Source organism: Gossypium raimondii, chromosome 5 (assembly GCF_025698545.1).
Source record: "Gossypium raimondii isolate GPD5lz chromosome 5, ASM2569854v1, whole genome shotgun sequence".
NCBI classification, from domain to species: Eukaryota; Viridiplantae; Streptophyta; class Magnoliopsida; order Malvales; family Malvaceae; genus Gossypium; species Gossypium raimondii.
This window is the reverse complement of record NC_068569.1, coordinates 24,986,298-25,006,040: the sequence shown is the minus strand read 5'-3', so window position 1 is coordinate 25,006,040 and position 19,743 is coordinate 24,986,298. Positions and strand designations below refer to the sequence as shown.

The window sequence follows — 19,743 nt, the reverse complement described above, 5'->3', positions numbered from 1 at the left end:
AGCAAGCTAATTTTGTCTGTTTAATGTACCTAATTTTGGTCAATTTTTTAATAGAATACTACTAAGCTTGTGTTTTCTTGCTTAAATTTTATCAAGGATGCAATTGGAGTGTCAAAGTTCAAAAACAAGCAAAAATCGGGATAAATTGGAACAAAAAGCAAGTTGGGGGTTGAATTGAAATTTTTTGAATTATTTTTGGGCTGATAAAAATATTAGACTTTTTGACTTAGACAAATTTTATATTTAGAAAATTCTGATTTAGCGGTTGGTTGTTAAGCATAATTTTAGGCATAAATCATGTAAAATTGGCTCTTTGAGGGGTGTACATAAAGGCTTGCAATTTTGGCATTAGAACACACTTGAATTTAAAAAGACGATTAGCATATTCTTGCGTCAAGCATTCTACCATTTCTTTCCGCTTTTTATACTTTGGTGCAATTGCTCTTTTAGTCATCTCCCTTCTTTACATATTATCTTTCATTGAAGTCCACTCTCATAATCCAATTAAGTATGATTAATTTCATGCTCAACTAATCTACATTTAACTTTAGGTCAGTTATTATTCTTGTCAAGAATTGTGAGAAATGAACCCGTACTAAAACCTTACAACACGATATTCATTATCTCTCTAGAATATGGGATAGTTACAATCGTCCCTTAAAGTTAATTCAGTTTCAACTCAAAAAGCGTGATTAGATTAGAGTTGTCTGCCGCATTTGGGTTCCCACAAACAAATTGGCATTTCCAGGTGGGAAAATGCCAGTTGGATTTCGTCAAGGGACATAATGATCAGATTTAAACGACCTAATCAGTAATGGTTAGTTTGTAGGACATCCTGAAATCAACTACACAAGGAAGAGTTGGTGGTTAATGAGTTTTTAATCACTATAACCAACTTACCGTTTGAAAAGAAAAATTCACTTTCAAGGATCAAATCGAGTCTAGAATATATCAAGTCTAAGGCTAAAAATTCACATATTTGATTATGTAATTTAATTTCAATTATTTAATTTTATTTTGAATTTATAATTCAACTATTATTTTGTTCTATTTATTCCCATATTTTAAACCCTAATCAACTAAAACATGTCTGTTTTATTTTTCAGCATAACATGTTACAAGTCGTGGGCACGACAATTGCCACGACCACAGAATCTGGTTACGTAAAAAATGAAATTAGGAATCCTAATCCCTGTGGGATTGACCTTACTTCTCTAAACTATTGTTTAGTTTAGTTAGAGCATAGAAATTTATATTTGGTGGCCTCGACAACCATCAATACATATTTAAATAGGAAGCCCAATTGTAGAAGGCTTTGTTGGGACTGATTGAATTGTGTACGAGTTGTATGTAATGTATTATTTTGTGTTATAATTTGTGGTGAAAATTGTGTGTTGAATTCATGTATAACATATTGAATTTTTGAACCATTGATTGATATGTATGTAGTATGCCATGATTGACATTGAGCTTATATGTATTTAAATTACATACCATATGTGATATTGACTATATGGAAAGCATGTGCGCATGCCATTGTTACTATTAAATGAAAGGTAAGCAAGGCATACACCAATATTGTTTATTGATATGCATGTTAAGCATTTCATTGTACCGAAATTATTATTGGAAACATGATGTGTTTACTGATTGCATGACATATTGCATTTGCATGGGATAGGTTTTTATGGTTGACAAAGGAGTTCCGTGGAGTACTAATGGTATTTAAAGTCTGCAATATTGTTCTTAGTGCACCGCATCGGGGTACCGAGGAGATTGGGCAATTTAATCGCATTACTAGCATCTTGTTTGCAATACTGGTGGCTAGTCCACATTACTGGCAACTTGACTGCATTTTTACCGGCAGTTTACTTACTTTACTATTATTTGTGGTTTATCCACATCGAGTTTCGTCTAGCACTGTTTGGAGTTCGGTAGACGAGTTTTGGAGAACTCATGGTGTGTGGCAAATGGTTAGGTAGGAACCTTTTCCTTTGCATTGTGCAACATAACATGCTCATACACTAATTTAATATTGCTATGCAACGGTATAGATGGGTAACGTTGACTGTTATATTCGATATGAATGATTATATGATGTTCTGTAATTTTGACTCACACTGAGCTTCCTTAAGCTTACCTCTCTAGTTTTAAACTTCTCAAGTAATGCTCGAGATTAGGATTGGACCCAACATGTAGACGAACCTTCTGGCTTCAAACTACTTTATTTTTAAAATAATTTCCAATAAAGTTTTTCACTGGTTAGGGTTGTAATTTTGTTATTTGGATTGTGGCTTGGTAGTTTTTGGTTTGGGATTTTTATGCATGTATTATTCATTCGAGTAGTAGTTTGAATTTAATAATCGGTAATTGCATGTTATTTTGTTTAAGTAAAATCTAACATAATTGTTGATTTTCCACTGCATTATATTACCATGAGTTTTACAAAATAAATTCATTACGCAATGGTTTTACTAAAACATCACTATTAACAATAAAATGAATCCTAAAGTATAGATGACTTGAAGGTTTTAACCCAACTCAAAGTAAAAACCACGATTTTCTTAAATTTAGACGGGGTAGTTTTTTTTTTTTAAAGGTTAGTTAGTCTTCTTAGCCATTCTGGTGGCTAATGTAGCCTTCTCAATCTGGTCATAACGTCCAGACCAAGTTAGGAAGGTTACAATAAACCAATATGTTATTTGAATAACTGAATTATTCAAGTTATTCAAACTATAAAATTCAACTCGATTCAAACTCGAAGTAATTCGAGTTGCTTGAATAACTCGATTTGATTAACTTAGAATTCAAAAAAAAATTAAATCAAATCGAGTTTTGCTCACCCCTAAATTAATTTAGAACTTTGAAAGGAAATTAAGTTCTTATATAAATTCTTTTATAAATACACATGTTTAGTTAAAATTTAACTATCAACTATTAAAGGAAAACTCCACAAAATTAAGGAGTATTTTATTTGAGTAATTTTCTTATACTCAAATAAATTCTTTTTGATTTTAGATTAGGAGTAATTATAATTTGTATTTAGAGAGTTGAAATTTTTGGATTCAATTATAAAGGTTTGCGTAAAGGGCTTTTTGAAGGGAAAGTCTCGATTTTGTGATGTATTTAGTTATTTAAGTTAGAGTTTACTCTCTAAGCAAACGTAAGTTTGAGAATAGTAGAAAATATCAATTTGTTGAAAGTCTAAAGAGTTCAAATTTTACTTTGGGTTGATCAAAAAGTTAGAGTACCTTCACAAAGGAGTATTACAACAAGGACATCTCTTAAAGGCCTCAATACACAAGTGATTATTTGATCAGATTTATTATTTTAGATTTCACAACAAAAGTTTGTTTTAGATTTTTTTTAAAAATTGTTGTGTGCAAATCTGACATAATTTCTAAATTATTTTCTAACAAGAAACTCTTCATTACTAAAGCCAATAGAGTTTGCTCTCCTAAGCCTGAAAGAATATGTTCACTTGAAGAAGACAGAACAACTAGCTACAACTCAAAGGCCTTAAATGTAATCTTTAATGTGATAGGTCCTCATGAAGTTCAGGCGTATTTCCAAGTGTGTTTCTTCTTATGAAGGTTGGACAATAGGGAGTAGTCAAATATCTAAATGTTAACTACTATGTTCGAAATGTAAGAATTTATGAGGATAATACTCTCTTTTTTTTATGCTAAGCTATATAATATCACTATTTCAGTTTTTACATTTAGTGTGAAATATTCAAATGCAAAGTGCGCTCAAGGATCTTAGACCTCTTCTAGAAAGAATTTCCATCAAAATGGCAATCATTGAGGAGGCAAAAGACAACAACTCTATGAGAACCGATTAGTTGATTAGATCACCTCTAACCTTCAAAGGTAATTTGGAGGAAATCAGAAAGGATAAAGTCAACTTAGAGAAAAAACCTAACTTCAAACATTGTATCTTTACTTTAAATTGATGCTGAAATTACTGTTGAGAACTTTCTAGAGCAACTAGCCCTTCTTACCAAAAATTTCAATCAAGCAATCAAGAAATTTATTAGAAGGAATAGGAGTAGTGAAAGAGGATGTGTTGCCAATAAAAGTTATAGAGAAATCCATTGCCATAGATGATGAGTTTAGAGAATAGAAGAAAGGTATTCAATGTTACTACTGTGAGGGATTTGGGAACATACAAGTTGAGTGTACAAACACTATGAAAATTAAGTTTTCTAATATGACTTGAAGAGATGAATACTTGTCGAGTGAGAATGATGAAAATGATGAGCACATAAGAAAAAAATTGCAAAAACATGCTTGACAAGTGGGATCAACAATGTAACATTAACATAAAGGTAGTTGAGGAGAATTTCATGCTTAAAGAAAATAATCAAAAGTTGTTGAAAAAATCAAAGAAAATACTTTTTACTAATTGAAAAAGAAAAAAGCAAACTTGATGATACACTTAGTACTTCTTTGAATTGTTAATTATCATTAGTGAAGATGATGAGCATATGTTTTTTTACTCTTTTTTTTTTTATTTGGATCATTAATGGTGAGATGCATTTGCAACATCTCACCACACTCTCACCTCAATTTTCAACCGAAGATTAAAGCTCCAAAAGGAAAAGAAAAACATTCCCACTCAAAAAGTTCTTGTACCATTTTAACCATCACTTTTTTTGACTGAAAAATGAAAGGATGCCATTACCAAGTAAAATAATTGCATGACTGCATGCGTTACACGTGTCACACGAATGCTATAACCAAAATAGATTGTGACTGTCCCCTAATTAAAGAAAAGTAAAATCTTACCGAAAACCTAAAAAGACTTTAACTGACAATTAAAGCAAAATCAACAGTCATTCAATAACCCCCAAAAAATCCACTAGAAAAAAATAAAGCAAAATAGAAAACCAAAACACAAATTTAAAAGAAAAAAATAGTTCAATCTCTCTGTCATCCCTCAATAGCTTCTCTACTGCCATCGTCCATCCCCAATGATTCATTACCCTTAGTATTCACGATGGAACTTTGAAGAAACTGAAACCGTTGGAGTCATTAAAACCCATTTCCTCCTCATCTTCAAGACTTTCTGTCTTCCTCAGCCGCCACTACTACTATTGAAGACACCTCCTCAACCCAAATCCTCAGCGATGACCATTATTTTCCCTCATCAGCCATCGTATGGGCTGCATGGTTCACCGATCGACCCACAAAACAATAGGTAAATCGTTTAAATCTTTGTGCCCTTTCTTTTACTTATTTTACAATCACATCTATGCTCGATCTATCCTCCCCTATTGACCGAGCTTTTTTAATAACTTTCAACTTCACCACCAATCTTTGGAACCCTAGTTGTTCAGCCACTGCCATCGATTGTAAGCAGGCTCTCGCCTCAGCGGTAGTTGCGTTGGCCACATAATTGTTCGCGTAAGTACAAGATGCCAGGATATACCCCTCGTTATCTCTAAAAATTATTCCAGTCATTGAACTAAGTACGCACTTGTCAAAAATCGCGTCAAGATTACATTTAACTTCATATAACCTTGGTGGAGTCCGTGTACTGTCATTTTGACCTATGCTTGTTGTTTTCATTAGTTCTGTGTGAAAACTCTCTGTGTAATATGTTTTAATAAATGTGACCAGGCCAACTATTGTAACAGCATGTTTTCAATGAAACTGGAACAATGGTTTCGGGACCACAAACTCGAGTCCGTAAAAAAAATTATTTTAAGATTATTTTATGGTTTACCGTATGATAAGAACATCGTATAAAAATTTTGTTAAGAAAATTTTACTGATTTCATGTTCAATTAGATGGAAAGGACCAAATTGCATAAAATGCCAAAGTTGAATTCTAGTAGCTAAAGGGATCAAATAGCTATGGAATTCAAAATTTGAGGTCCTTATATGGTAAATAGACCATTAAGAGGAGTTAGTATATAAGTATGATGATTCATCTATGGAAATTTAAGAAAAGAAAATGACTAAATTGGAAAGTAAATAAATAAAAGATGATAAATAAAATAAATATCTAATATCATCATTTTATATCATCTGTCCCAATTAAAAGACATGGAAACCCTATTTTTTGGGTGTTGAGTTCAAGGAAGTTGTTTTGACTCAATTAGGTATGAATTCTTGTCCCGTTTTTAGTAATTTTTATATTTCTGAGATCGTAAAATCTTAATTTAGCTATCTCGGGGATTAATTTGTAAAATTATCAAAGTACTAGGGTTTTCCATGGATGAATATGCATGAATTATGAAATTTATGGTAGAAAATGAAAGGTTGTTAATAGATAAATAACTTTTGAAAAGTGAATTTTGATGAAATTGTGATTTAGGGACTACATTGTAAATATGTAAAATTTATGAAAAAATTTCTAAATTTTATGAATTAAATGGGCTGAAAATGTTACATGTAAAAATTGGCCAGGCCTAGAATAATGATTAAATTGCATGAATTTCATTTTCTGAGCCTAGGGACGAAATTAAAATTAATTAAAAGCAAAGGGGTAAAATGGTAATTTTTCCTAAGATGTGAATTTAATTGAATTGAATATGAATTGTATTAAATTGACGTTAAATTCACTCGTATAGATCCGGTTAACTCAAAAACGAAGTTAGGTCGTGGAAAAGAAAAAGTGTCGGATTAGTAGATTTTGTGTACACGAACACTTGTCAAAGTATGTTTGTGTAACTAAATTGTGTATATTTATATGCTTGGATTGAATGTTGTGTATGTAATTGTATTTTTGCTATGAATATGAAATTAATATTATATCCGACAATGTCTAACAAACATCAAGTTCCGATTGAATAAATGAAATTCGATGGATACAAGATTTCCCGTATTGATTGTGATCCTGCATATGTTGCGGACACACCAGAACTTGAAAGAAAGTCCCATTATTAGCCCTCTCGAGCTTCCCGTTATATGGTTCTTGTGAACTTCCCGTTAATAGCTCTTCGGAGCATCCCAATCAGTTGTGATCCTGCATGTGTTGTGGGCACACTGCAGCTCTTATGAGCGCCCTGTTATATGGCTATTTGGAGCTTCCTAATTAAAGGCTCTTTGTAAGCTTCCCGTTAATGGCTCTCCTAAGCTTCCCGATATTGGCTCGCTTGAACTTTTCGATATATGGTGTAATAGCCCGATTTTAGGCTTAGTCGGAACAGTGGTTTCGGGACCACAAATCCGACGAAAAAAAAATGTAATGGCTTGAATTTTCAGAGGTGTCGGAACGGTGATTCGAGATCACTAAATTCGACAAATGGGTAGAAAATATTATTAATTTAGTAAGTATAAGTTAAATATGAAGTTAGGAAAATTTTTGAAATAGTGAATAGTGCACTAGAAATAAATATTAAAATAATTAGAATCGAAATGAGGTATCAAGACCTCGGGATTTTAAACTGAGCCATAAATATTTTTATAAATATTTATGGAGTGTTAAAAGTTAGTATTAAAGTTTAGTTAAGAAATTTTAAAGTTCGATAATTAATTGAACAAAAGGACTAAATTATAACAAATGCAAAATTTTGGGAAATGATTAAATAGCTTAAATGATAAAAGGAAGAGGGCTTAAAAGACAAATAGACCCAAGGTCTATTTGGGCTGGACAACAGAGGCATGAAATCAGCAAGAAAGTAAGGAGAATTAAGGGCAAAATTGGAAAATTGCAAAATTTGCTTAATAAAGTTAGGACCCAAGTGGAATTATCTAGATTTCCTTCATTTTCTGAATTCTCATCAGCTAAAACACCATGGAAGGGCTTCTTCAAGCTGGTTCTTCATATTTTTATTACAAGTAAGTTCAATTCTTGACTATTTCTTGAAATTTTGTATTTTTATGACTTTTACAACTAGGCCCACTTGTTAAATTCATTAGTTTTTGATTTTATGAAAGAAGTTGAAAGTTGATATGAATATGTGCTGGAAGTATATGATGATTTAGCATGAAATTAGAGCTTTAAATTGTTCATATGCTGATTTTATTGAAAGAATTGAATAGAAAGTGAATGTTTGGGACCTAATAGTAAAAGAGTTTGAAGATAGAGTTATATGTGGAAATTCTGAATTTCAATAGTTGTGTAACAACTTATAATGTCTAGTAAAGTACTAATTGAGAAAATTAGATTAATTGAGGGTTAATTGAGAAAGGACCGAATTGTATAAACTGTGAAATTTGGGGCAAAATGGAAATCAACATTTTGCACTAAAGCAGTTTTGGACAGCAGCAGTAGTGTAACTTTGAAAAATCACCAAAAATTGTAGAGATTGAATTAGAGGATGAATAAAATATGAAACTAAAGCTTATTGAGTCTAGTTTCTTATAAAAGAAATGATGTGAGCAATGGAATTGTAAATCATGAGATATAATAGATTTTGTGAGACAAGGTCAGAATGAATTCAGGTTCCCTGTTCTGACTTTGGAAAATCATTAAAATTGTAAAAAATTATTATGAGTTATAGTTTATATGGTTAGAATCCTTAATGAGTCTATTTTAGAAGAAACAAGCTAAAACATCATCCGAATTCTGTACAATGAGATAATTAATTTTAGTGAAGAGTGGTCGGAACTGTCAGACAGCGAAACAGGGAAACTTTAAAGAATAAACTGTACTATTTGGCTGAACCAAAATTATGAAAATTTTATGGTATGAAGATATGTGAGTCTAGTTTCAGGTAAAATTAACGGATCTTAATTTGGAGCTCTGTAGCTCTGGATAAAAATAATTTAGTGACTCTGACTCGGATAAACAGCTTTGAATATACATGTTAGTGTATATTGAAATTATGGTTAATGTTGTTTAAGTGTGTTATACACATTAAGGATGTGGAATGGAGAGGAGGAGGAGGAAAATTGGGAAATATATGAATGATTCGTGTATAAATGGTCATATGTTTGATTATAACTCATAAACGATGAAATATGAATGATGCTTATTTTTGTGCATTATTGGTCATGGTTTAAGCTCATGTGTGAAAATAAAGTTTCATAGTATGTGTGTATGGTATATTCAGTATATGATTTGGCATGAAATAATACCATGAATGGTTTATGAATTAACACATGTTGGTAAGCCTGAAATATGAATAAATGATCAAATTGAGCGGAACGCCGGATTTGAGTACTTCTGATCAAGTGACAAAGTGATGAGTGATAGCTTCAGCTACACTTATCTGATCAAGTGACAAGTGGAAAGTGATAAGTGATAGCTTCGGCTACACTTATCTGATCAAGTGACAAGTGAAAAGTGATAAGTGATAGCTTCGGCTATACTTATCTGATCAAGAGACAAAGTGATAAGTAATAGCTTTAGCTACACTTATCTGATCAAGAGACAAAGTGATAAGTGGCTACACTTATCTGATCAAGAAACAAAGTGATAAGTGGCTACACTTATCTGATCAAGAAACAAAGTGATAGGTGGCTACACTTATCTGATCAGGGACAAGTGATAAGTGATCATACGTAAGACCATAGTTATACTATGGCAAAGTGAAAGTGAAGTACTCAATTTTCCGTGACCGTTCCCTAATTTGATTAAGGATGGTAAGTGACAAATGGGCCCGAAAGAATTAAAGTAAATGGATAAGTGGTAGTGTATTTATATCAGACGATGTTGTTATTCAAACTAAAGCGATATTTTCATTGCTAAATTGAGAATTTCATAAATGTGTTATTGAATGGTATAATCAATAAACATTGAGTTAAATGGTAAATACGTATTAGTTTTGAATTTGATGTCATTGAATTGTACGTGAATTAAATGGAAATTGCTAGTGATATGATTTAAATTATGAGCATGAGAAATTGCGAATTGAATGAAATGGAAATGAAGCATTAAATTGCATGAGTATGTATCGGGTCTCGCAGGCCCTAATTATTATGATTATAATATTTTGAGGATATATTGTGAAAAGTTATAGAAACATGTTAATTATTTTGAAAGTTTTAATTTTGATGAAATTTTATAACTCGGTTAAATACGTTTACAAGTGTATGTGTTTTGGTAATGCCTCGTACCTATTCCGGTGTTGGATACGGTTAAGGGGTGTTACATATGGTTATCTGGAGCTTCCCGTTAATGGCTCTTCAGAGTTACCCATTATTGGCTCGCATGAGCTTCCCGATTATGGCTCTTATGAGCTTCTCGTTATATAGCCTGGATAAGCTTCCTATTACATGGCTCACATAAGCTTCCTGTTATATGGCTCAAGAGAGAGCATTTCGTTTATGTGCTCGTATGAGCATTCCTGAATATGAATTGGTGGATTACAGTTTTGTACACTTCGAGTGTACTACCTGTGTATCCATCGATATTTCAAATAAATTCAACGGGTAAAGTTTCAACATGGAATAATCTGACCTTGAGATGAATTATTATAAAAATGTATATGTTATATAAGTATATGATGTGGAAAATATATGTTTATGAAAATTTTTACATGATGAGCTCATCCTTATTTCTTGATATTCACATGAAGTACATGACTAACATGTTTTTTTAGGTTATATATATTTATGAAAATTGCCAAATTTCTTTGGATGAATTTTGCTTACTTACTTTAAATATAAATGAATGGTAAGTTAATTTCTCGTTATACGAACTTACTAAGTATAATATGCTTACCCAATTTTATTTTTCCTGTTTTATAGTAAATCAAAAGCTCGGAGTGGTTGGAAGCTGGTCGGAGCATCATCACACTATCCTTCGACTTATTTTGGTATATGTAACAAACTAAATTTTTGGTATAATGACATGTATAGGTTCAATTGGGCCATTGATGACAAATATGTATTTTGGTTATAAATGGCCATTGGAATGGCTTAAGTAGGACATACTTATGTTATGTATGAATATGTGTGGCTTCTTCATGTTTGTTGTGTTTGATGCGGTTGAATGGTGGATAAGTTATAGGCATATTGATGTATGAGATGAGATAGTATAGTTGGTAAAAGTAAGCAAATAGATGTTTTGATAAATATGGTAAATTGGAATGTTGAGAAATGAGGTATATGACATATTTATGACTTGGTTTTAGTTTAGTTTAAATGTTTTGGATTGGTTTTTGAATATGTTAAAATGTTAATGTAGGTAGAAGACCAAATGGATGAGAAATATGGCTTGAAAATGGCCTTATTTTATCCACACGGGCAGAGACACCGGCATGTGTCTCAGCCGTGTGTGACACACGGCCTAGCACATGGGTGTGTCTCGACCGTGTGTCCCCTGCATTTTAAAAATTCAAAACAAAATGCTTAAGATTTTTCAACGGCCTGGCACACGAGTGTGTGGCTTGGCCGTGTGACCTTTGCACCTACACATGGCAAAACACATAGGTCTGTGACTTGACCGTGTGACCTAAGTCAGAGAGTTACACGGGTATGGACGCGAGCTGAGACATGACCATGTACCCTATTTCGAATGCCCACACGAGCGTGTCTCTTGGCCGTGTGAAACACACGAGTGTGTGTACCCTGCACTTAGGAAAAATTTTAAAATTTCGCAAAAATTTTTTCGAATACTCGATTTAGTCCCTACTTATTTCTGATGCATATTTTGGGCCTCGTGGGATAATTTAAGGGATATGATTCATTATGAATGATTCCTGATATGAATGTTAAATGTTATGAAATATCTATATTTGATTTGTAAATTTCAGTAAGGCTTCGTAACCCTATTCTGTCGACGGATACGGGTTAGGGGTGTTACAACTATACTCTATCTTTCACCTTGATGATAAACCTTGTTTCTGTGGTGCCAAATTGCCCAAAAAACAATGGCTAACCATTTGCATTGATCCTCTCTTATACTAACAGACAGATTTGCTAACCACGTTTTCCAACTTTGTCCTTGAATATTGGGTGAGACATCGATCCCCACCCATTGCAGGACACTTTTGATGAACGTGCAATCTCGAAAAATGTGGCTCACTGATTCTTCCATTGTACGATAGAGAGGACAAAAATTCATCACCAACAACTTCCTCAACTATAAATTGCCAAACGTAGGAATGTAATTATTAGCCAGTTTCCATATTGTAATTTTAATTTTGCTCGCAATTTGTAATCTCCATAATTTTTTGTAGAAATTCTGTAATAGTGTAGATTGTTGTGTCACTTCCCTATGTGATCTTGTCGCATCCCCATTTAGTAGCCACTTATATCCACTTTTTGTTGAATGCACACTTGCATTTTCACCCCTCCACACCCTCTTATCTCTAAGATCAACTTCAACAACTGGGATAGTCAATATTATGTTTACTTTCTCTTTAACAAAAAGCTTCCTCAAGGCCTCCAAATTCCAAGTAGCCAACTCTATAATAATAAAATATGCTATTGTTGTATAATTAATATCAATATTCTGAACTGTTACTTTTCCATGTCTAGGCCCTGGTAACCAAGCATCGTTCCAAATATTTATTGATCTGTCATTTCCAACTCTCCAGCCCATGCCTAGTTCTAGCACCCCAAATGCTATTTAGGCATATGAAGGGTGAGAACCTAAACTAGCACTCATAAAGTTATTTTTTGGATAGTACTTTGCTTTCATGACACGAGCAAACAAACAATCTAGTTTCTTAATTAATCTCCAGCCCTGATTTGCAAGCAACATTAGGTTGAACTTTTTCAAATCCCTAAACCCCAATCCTCCTTGTGCCTTTGGCTTGCACATCCCCCTCCAATCACTCCAATGGATTCCCTTCCTTGTTTTAGAATTTCTCCACCAGAATTTACTAATAATACTTTCCAATTCATGACATACTGTAACAGGCAATAAAAAACATTGCATTGTATCAACTAAGATAGCTTGTAAAATTGATTTTATAAAAACTTCTTTACCTCCAAGCGACAACTGACGCGCACTCTAACTTTCTATGCGTTTTATGAATATGCAATAATTATAAGGTTAATACTAATTAATTTATAATTAATTAATTTAACAAATAATATAAATACATAAAAAATTATTTGATATAATTTATTTTTAATTATTATATGCCATAATATAATTGTAATAAATTTTTATTATGTTTAAGTTTATAAAATAAAATAAATTAAATTTTTTATTCTATATATTTTAATCTTTTAATCCAATGTCTATAATGGTAATTTTTTTCTCCTTGCAATAATTCAATTCGCTGCTATAATTGAATCCAAATACATACTTAACCACTGATTTTGGTCTCACCACTACAGTATCCAATCTCATAACTACAAAAACTAATCTCGCTACCAACATTATTTTTAATCTCACCAAAAGCGTCTATCCAAATGGAATATTTGAAAGCCTGCATAACCTCACACACATACACACACATGAAGTTTTTAGATTCTATAAGTAGGGTTAAAGTGATGACAAGTATTCTATAAGATATAGTAAAATATTTTTAAAAAAATAAATATAAATATAAATATATATATATATATATAAAAGAAATGGGAGACACATGACAATTTTTTAAATTTACTTGTGGAATTAAAAATACATACTACCTGTGTACCAAACTTTTTTAATTTCATTCGTATCCTTTGGTGTATTTTCTTTGTGAAATATAGGGATGACAAAAATTTCTAAACCCGACGGGTTTCGGCCCAATCTAATTTGATCTAATAGGGTCAACCTTTTTCTTTGAAATCAGGTTTCAAGGCGGGTCAATTAAAAAATTCGCATGCTCATAATAAAATTATGAAAATGCCCTTGTATATAATATTGACAAAATTAATGGCACATGCCACTTTATCTATTTTAAAAAAAAACGGATAAATGGATTGTTTTTGCTGACCGAACAACATGGGCAAAAGTGCCTTGTAAAACCCGCCTTTTGAAATACATTTAATACAAAATATACTTTTCTTTGATATGTCATTTTTGTTGATCAAATGATTAAATGTGGGTGTCTCGGTTGGAATCCTCTCCCAAAAATGAAAAAAATGAGAATTCAACCAAAAAACATGATATGTCAAAAAGAAAAAGGGTGCTCTTTTGCCTAGTGAACAAAAACAATCCATTTCTTTAAATCATGTAGGAAGTAACATACATTTTCGAGGATTTCAAATCAGATGGGATCAATAAAGGTATCTCGAGTCGAAATTGGGTGGCCCAAAACCGCAAAGCTGGACCACGGTGGCATTTTCGCTTTACAACGCGGCTATAACTTGAATTTGTTGTAGATATATAAAAATATACTACATTTTCTTGGGGGCTCAAAAGTGCAGAATACCACCTAGCAGCTTATAGAGGTACTTTTGACAAGTGCCTCAAAAACCTAGAAGCTATAATGCATGTAATTTTAGTGTGGTACAGGTAAACCAAGCTCTGCAGAGAATGTTAGCAAGAGAAGATGGGGTGATCCCTCATATAGTTCATTGGCCACATCTTCTTCATGACTTCACCTGCTACCCATCGTTTATTTTTTTACCAAATATTTATGAGCAACGATAGATATTTTACTTTTTTTTTTTAAAATCATATTTTTAAGTTTTTATCCATGTGATAATATTAAAATTTCCATCTATTTTGAGATGGTTTGACAAAAACACAAATTTAAAATTAGAAAAGATGAAAATTTAAATTAAAAACTAAAATATTTTTTTTTTAAATTGAAAAGCCAAATAAAGCTTAAAATTACTCCACCAAACTTTGGCTAAGGATTGTATGAAACAGTGATTTCACGTTATCTCTGTCACTTTCCAATAAAAGAATGACAAATTAAATTTTTTTCTCCTAACTTTCAGCTTTTTTCTCTTGACAAAATTCAAATCCAACTAAAAATACTAAAATTCAAAAGGAAAAATCTAATTTATCATTTTTCCTATTAAAAATGAATAAAATTATTATGAAATCACAGTTTCATACAATCTTCTTCTCAAACCTCTCACCAAAACATACCCTTAACGTCTAATTATGAATTTATGTCTTGCTATTTTATCTTTTTATGATCAAAGATTTTCTTTATAACATCGTTTAGCACTATATTAATCAAACAACTAAATGATGTTATAAAGAAAATCTTTATTTAATTTTGTTAATTTTACTATTAATCTGTATTTTTTACAGAAGTTGTAAATTTAGAGGCGGTACTAAATTTGATTAATTGTTTCTTTTTAATTCTAGAATTGATTTTTTAGTCTTATTCCAAACAGTAATATTCAAATTTATTTAATTAAATTCAATCATTAGTCTTGTACTATACGTATAATTGTAGATTTGACCCATATTCTCAAATTGGATCATTTTAAGTTCCCATATTAAAGTAAATAAAAAATATTTATTGTTTTTGTTTGGAATTAATTCAAGTGTTATTCGTTGTATATTGTTTAGAAAAAAAGAAAGAATGAAAAGAAAAGAAAGTAGAGGTTGATGTGGTGGGGATTGGATCAATATGATGTTAAATCATAGATGGAAAGTGTAGAACACTTTTTGAAATAAATAAATGGGTTTGAAAATTATGAGCCCAAAGGAAATAAATACAAAAACTTTCGCTATTCATTCTCTTCAGTTCCTATCGTACAAAACAGGAAGCCCTTCTGTTTATATAATAACTTTTTGGAATTGATTCTGCTGGTTACAGATAATTCCATTAATTTTATTGAATATTTCTATCGGTAAAATCTGTCTAGATTTGTTATATAAACAGATTCTAAATACTTTATTCATAATAGAATTGTTTTTCCCTTTATGAATAAAATATTGAATGATATCAAGAAGATTGTTTATCTCCCTTATATCCATGAATTCTAACTGGAATTCATCTCATTCTCTATATAAAATAGATTTTAATAATAAATCTTCAGCTTCATTTTCTTTAGTTGTTTTTTCAACTAAGAATAATGAAAATTTGGTAAGAGCTCTTCAGAAATTGGCTCTTTGATTTGAAATATGGGTTTTCCATATCTCATTTATAAAATCATAATTTTCTGGTGATAAACCAGGATTACAAAAATCTTTAATTTTTGAAAGATCTTTTAATTCTTGAATTTGTTGTTGATTCAACAAATTCTCAGCTCCCTTAATGACTTCAGCATAACTTGTTTGTGACACTGAATTCGGATTTTGGGACCATTGTAATTGACTCACCGTATTTGGGGTCAATGAAAAAGTATTTCCCATTGGTTGGTTTACCATCGGGTAATTTAAAACATTTGATCCAAGTGGTTGGTTTACCCTTGGACAGGACACATAATATCCTTGGTTAGGATAAAATGGTATCTGTGCAGATACAAATCCTTTTTTGGAGTTTGATTCTGCTTTCCCTTTGTTGGGCTTTTTGTGAACGGCTGTCCATTCACCGACTATTTCTTTTAGAGGCTGTTTACCTCTATCCATGAGGCCTGCTCAAAAAATCAGCAAATATTAGTAATAAACTACTAATTAATTTTAATAGGTGTAAATTTTTTATTACACACAATTTTATTATTTTCTTCAATTGGAATTTCTATAAAATCATCTTTTTCCGATAACCAAATAGAATTTTTATCTATAGTAAAAGGTAAATATTTACATATAAAATTATTTCCTAATAATATATCTCCTTTCATGTTAGGAAAACATACAATTTTAGGAATCACAAATCTAACATTGTTTATGTAGATTGGTAATTTTTTACTTTATAATGTATAATAGTTTTACTACCGTCTATTCCTATTATTTTATAGGTTTTTCATTAATTCCCATTTTCTCAGAATTGCATTTCTTACGTAACTTCTGATTGTAGCTCAGTATCAATAAAAGCATTTAGAGAATATTTTTATATTTTCTAAATTGAAATGTGATTTTGATATTTATTCCAACTTTTGACTTTTTATCAATTGTTGAAGTTTGAATTTCTTCCATTCTAGTTTTTCTAGAATTATTACTAGGATCGAGGAAATATAGTAATTTGAGCAGTTTTAATTCCTATTGGTGTCTTGTTTGTACTAATATTATCCTCTTCTTCATCTGGTTGAGAACTAGAGGGTAAAACTAAATTTTCATTTGTATTTGTTATACAATTATTTTTAAAATACAATTTATTGCTCGATGACATATATTCTATAGTACTAACTGGTTTAGAAGTATTAGAACTATTAATTTTTTCCATCATCCAATCTCTTGGAATTGACAGACTTCGATTTTAATGGAATATGGATGCAAAATTTTTGTCACTAAGGTGCAAATTGTAACAATAATTTGTAGCCCTTTATTGCAATAACAACAGGAGCACATCGAAGTCAAAAGCACATAAATTTTAATTTTTTGTTATTAAAGTAAGAGTTCAAAGTGGTTAGATGTCTATAAAGCATATTGGGAAAAATTCTATGATTGCAGATCCGCTTACTAAGGGACTACCACTAAGGTTTTTATGAGCACGCTGCTTATATAGGTGTAATGTCATTTTAGGATATTCAATTTTAGTGCGATTTTGTAAATTTAATTTTTTTTTTTTGTTATAGACGCATTCTTAATTGTTGTAGTTTACAAATATTTTAAGGTTATTTTTTTTGCAGAAATAATATCTATTTAGTTTATTCACACTCTAATTTTGGTAAAGTTTGATCTCACTAAGGTTAAGGAGGACCACTTGGGAATAGGCATGTTTAGATCACATTGCATGCATTTCCATGCTATACATCCGTACAGATCTATGTCATTTGGTTGTATTAATATTTGTGACCAATGATGGATTTTGTTACGATATATGTAACAAAGGTCACATTAGTTCAATGTTAACATAATTAATGGATGAGATTTTTGGAATGCCTTTTGGATATGATAATAAAGTTTTAAAATGTAATTATAAAATGACATGTGATTATAATGTAATTAGTATATATATATGTAGTCCAAGTGGGAGATTGTTAGATTGTATGGACATTACATATATAATAAATTACATATATAATAAGAATAATTACATATTATATATTTACTATCATAAAAGGTTAGCTCAAATTAAAAATGATCTAATTTGGCTAAGACTTATTGAACTTCAGTTATTAAATAAAGTATGCATCAAATATGTGTAGATACTCTAGTAACTAATTTTTAATTGATGGTAATGTGCAAAAGGTATATATTAGTGTTATGGTTTCCAAATTACACATACTTAACTTTTTTGACATCCCATCTTTAGGAAAGAGAGAGTCGCCTTCTCTAAATTACCTGTGTGCTAATTTGGAAGATCAAAACCTCAAGATTCAAATATTTCAAGAAATTAATAGATTCAAATACGCTTCCATGTTTAATTTTATTTTTGATTTATTATTGATGATTTGATAGGACATGTACTGATTTATTAAGTTTTAAATCAGATTTGTTGATTCTAACGAAATACACCTTATTATGTTTTATTCTTGATAACTTTTTGCACAGTTAAAAAATATTAAAAAGGAGAAAATGCATAATATTTATTTGGGTGTAAAAAGAATACAACAAAGTATATATCACATCACCAAAATGTTTAAAAATAAAACACGTCAAATAATTTAATGAAAATAAGGGAAAAGGTTAGTATCATAACTAAAAATACATATTTTGAAAAGTAAAACTAAAAATATCAAATTATAGGAACCAAAATTGGAAATGAACATCTTTTATACGTACGATAACAAATAATAGTACTTATACTATAAGTTTATAATTGAAAATAGCAGAAATGTATATTTAAATACTAAGTGATTTTTTTTGGGTATTGTACAGACCTTATTTTGCCCGGGCCCATATAAACCCTAGCCCGAACCTACCAACCCAAAAAAATTTACTGACCCAATTACAATAACAGACCCACAACCCAAAATTCAAAAGCCCAAACGGCCCAAAACGTTTGACATTTTCAGAATGCCAGAAACCCTAGGGTTTCTGGCGCCGTTCCCCTGCTGCTACCCATGTGAGCCTTCAGCGCGCACCACGCCCGAGGCCTGCCACCACCAGCCGGCCTTGCACCGAAATGGCAAGTTGACCTTGCCATGTACCTGCAAACAAGTAGCAAAAAGAGAGAAATGGAAACAGACTAGAAAAACAGTAGCAAAAGAGGGAATTTTCCTGCATTTTTCATCTTTTCTTTCGGCTATAAAGCCAAGTATGTGGTGAAATGTAAAAGGGGGGATTTTTGTAAAAAAAAAAGAGAACACATTAGCAGAAAGAAATAAAAGCAAACAAACGGATTCCAGGTTGTTATTTTACATCAGATTCGCATTTTCCTCTTTTATTTATTTTCTTTATTTTGCATATCAAATAGAAAACAAAAAAGGGATGAGAAGAAGCCTTACCTGCGCCGCGCCGGAGAGGAGGGAAGGCGAACGGATTCCTTCTCTTCTTTTCGGTTTTGACTCGTTTTTTAAAGGATTCGGCTTTGAATCCGAGTTCTAAAGGGGGTGGGCTTCAAGCGGGGCTAAGAAAGGTTCTGTTTTGCACCTCCGGCTGCCGTCTACGGCGGAGCTACGGCGGAGCTACGGCGGAGCTACGGCGGAGGTGCGCCGGAGCCTTTGGTCGGTTCCTGGGGAGAGGGTGTTGAGAGAGTTCTCTCTGTTTTTGTTGAAAATGAAGATGAAACTGTTTTTTTTAGTATTTTTTTTGGTATTTATATTAAATTTAAAACGGCGCCGTTTTGGCCTTTAAGATCCGCGCGCGACCCGACCCGCTCCAGGGGATCCGCGCGTTTCTGATAAATGGGCTATTTGCGCCATTAATCCCTTTCATTATTGTTTTGTTTTAATTTGATCCTTCTGCTTGTTTCTTCATTATTTAAATTGGCCTCGCAAATTTGTTGCA

General features: G+C 31.7%; 2 long non-coding RNA genes across 2 annotated transcripts; one reads left to right on the top strand and one right to left on the bottom strand.

Moving 5' to 3' along the window:
* Positions 1-7,719: 7,719 nt before the first annotated feature.
* LOC128041386 (uncharacterized) lies at positions 7,720-10,865 on the top strand. Its single transcript, XR_008196394.1, has 2 exons — positions 7,720-7,790; positions 10,647-10,865. It is a non-coding gene; the product is annotated as an uncharacterized LOC128041386 (long non-coding RNA).
* Positions 10,866-18,549: 7,684 nt separating this feature from the next.
* Positions 18,550-19,528, bottom strand: LOC128041222 (uncharacterized). The gene is made up of 2 exons (XR_008195926.1): positions 19,242-19,528; positions 18,550-18,944 (listed from the first exon to the last, which is right to left on the bottom strand). It is a non-coding gene; the product is annotated as an uncharacterized LOC128041222 (long non-coding RNA).
* Positions 19,529-19,743: the final 215 nt, after the last annotated feature.